The sequence below is a fragment of the Chrysochloris asiatica genome, unplaced genomic scaffold (genome assembly GCF_000296735.1).
Source record: "Chrysochloris asiatica unplaced genomic scaffold, ChrAsi1.0 scaffold00021, whole genome shotgun sequence".
Lineage (NCBI taxonomy): Eukaryota > Metazoa > Chordata > Mammalia > Afrosoricida > Chrysochloridae > Chrysochloris > Chrysochloris asiatica.
The window spans coordinates 22,003,737-22,006,173 of NW_006408539.1; the positions used below are offsets into that span (position 1 = coordinate 22,003,737).

At 48.6% G+C, this 2,437-nt stretch overlaps 1 pseudogene; it reads right to left on the bottom strand.

Annotated features, from left to right (window-relative positions):
• Positions 1–477: 477 nt before the first annotated feature.
• LOC102812472 lies at positions 478–1,921 on the bottom strand (annotated as a pseudogene).
• Between the last annotated feature and the right edge of the window lie 516 nt (positions 1,922–2,437).

Consider the following 2,437-nt stretch of genomic DNA (forward strand, 5'->3'; position numbering starts at 1 on the left):
GAAATAATTTGGGTTCAAGTTTGAAATGGAGCGATGGTATCAGGAAATAATTTGGGTTCAAGTTTGAAATGGAGCGATAGTATCAGGAAATAATTTGGGTTCAAGTTTGAAATTGTTCCTGAGGGTAATGGTTTCAGGAGGGTCCCTCAGCCTCAGTGTCACCAGAAAGTCTGGATTCCCTGAAAACTTGAATTGCCATTCTATATGTGCCGCCTTTTGATCAGGAATCTTCTAGAGAGGTTTTTTTGCTGTTGTTGTTGTTGTTTTTGTTTTTGTTTTGATTGGCTCAAACTTTATTTTGGAAAAGATAATTTGCTTTCACTGGGGCCATGGGCAAAAGAGGGTACCCAAGCAGTAGACTCCCCAGGGTAGGTTGAGGACTGGGCCAAGCCTCTGGTCCCCTGTACAGCTCCTTCTCCCAAAAGCTTCAAGGAGGTCAGGGGCAGTTATGGGCTAGGAGGGGACCACAGTGGCCATTCACTTGGACAGGATATCAGAAGATTCGGATATCAGCTTTCCATCACGGGTCTCCATCTTCTTCACAACCATATCCTTGGTGGAGCTGGTGCGACTAAAGGAGCTGGAACCTCCACCAGAGCGGAAGCTGGACTGGAAGGAGCCCAGGCCATAGTTGACACTGGGGCTTGTGAGACCCCCGTAGGTCAAGCTTAGCGCACCAGAGTAGCCGCTGGTGGTCTTTGTATGAAACTTATGTTCTGCATCCCAGGCTTCAGCCCACTCTTCTTACCCTCCAGCAACTTGCGGTAGGTGGCGATCTCCATGTCCAAGGCCAGCTTGATGTTCATCAGTTCCGGGTACCCCCACAGTTGCTGCGTCATGTCCTGCTTGGCTCGACGCAGGGCAGCCTCCAGCTCCATCACCTTCTTGTTAGCATCCTTAATGGCCAGCTCTCCACGCTGCTCAGCATCAGCAATGGCGGCCTCCAGGGAAGCTCTCTGGCCTTTGAGGGCATCAATCTCAGCCTGAATTCGGCTGATAGTTCGATTCATCTCGGAATTCTCAGTCTTTGCACCACGAAGTTCACCCCCGTGCTTCCCAGTCAGTGTCTGCAGCTCCTCGTACTTGATCTGGTATATGCTCTCGGCCTCAGTCCAACTTCGGTTGGCGATCTCCTCATACTGAGCCTTGACCTCAGCGATGATGCTGTCCATGTCCAGGGAACGGCTATTGTCCCTGTATAGCACCATGGATGTGTCTGGAATTTGGGTCTGCATCTCAAGAAGCTCCTTAGAATTCAGTTGCTGAGAAAGTTCATCTCATCGGTCAGCCCTTCCAGGCAGCACTCCTGCTCAACCTTGTTCATATAAGCTTCATCCAAATCCTTCTTGATGAGGACAATTTCCTTCTCCATCTCTGTTGGCTTATTGATCTCCTCCTCGTACTTATTCTTGAAGTCCTCCACCAGACCCTGCATGTTGACGCACTCTGCCTCCAACTTCAGCTTCTCCTGACACAGCATCTTCAGCTGCCACCTCAGGCTGTTGAAGTAGCTCTCTAACATGTCGTCCATGTTGCTCCTAGAGGTTGCAGAGGCTCCACTTTGATCTCTAGCATCTTGTTCTGTTGCTCCAGGAACCGCACCTCGTGAATGAATGAGGCGAACTTCTTGTTCAGGGACTTGATGTGCTCCTTCTCTTGGGTACAGACAGCCTGGAAGTTGGGGCCCATTTCCCACTTAACTGGGCTCAGCAGGCTCTGGTTCACCCTGACGGCTGTGATGCCCCCATACCTACCCCACTATAGCTCCCGGCCAGACCCATGCTAGCACTCAGGCCCCCCGTGTAGCTGTTGTTGCTGCTTACTCTGGAGAAGGGTGAGAAGCTGATTCGGGAGACAGATCCACTTGTGTAAGAGCAGCTGCTGAAGGCCCAGGGGCCTTCTGGGTTACCCTGATGGACATGGTGGAGGCTGAAGAGGAGGCAGCAGTAGAACTAGACAGAAATTGGAGAAGGAGCCACGAAGTTGCTACTAAGTTAGGGGACAGAGCCCAGCTACTGCCCGTCTACAGAGTTTTAAATAGAAATGTTCAGTATTGGTAGCCAGGCACCATCCAATTCGTCTTGTCTCACGTCAAAAGAATATTTTAAGTCCTGTTTGCTTCCAGTAAGGTTCTATCATCTGAATACCACAGGTTGTCATAGTTTTCCTCAAATCCTGCCATGCAAAAGTGAAGAGGACTTAAAATATTTTCTGATGAAGAGCAAAGATCATACCCTTCAGTATGGATTCAATATCAATGTAAAGAAAACAAAAGTCCTCACCACTGGAACAATAAATAACATCATGATAAATGGAGAAAAGATTGAAGTTGTCAAAGACTTCATTTTACTTGGATCCACTGTCAACACTTATGGAAGTAACAGTCTAGAAATCAAAGGACATAATGCATTGGGGAAATCTGCTGCACAAGACCTCT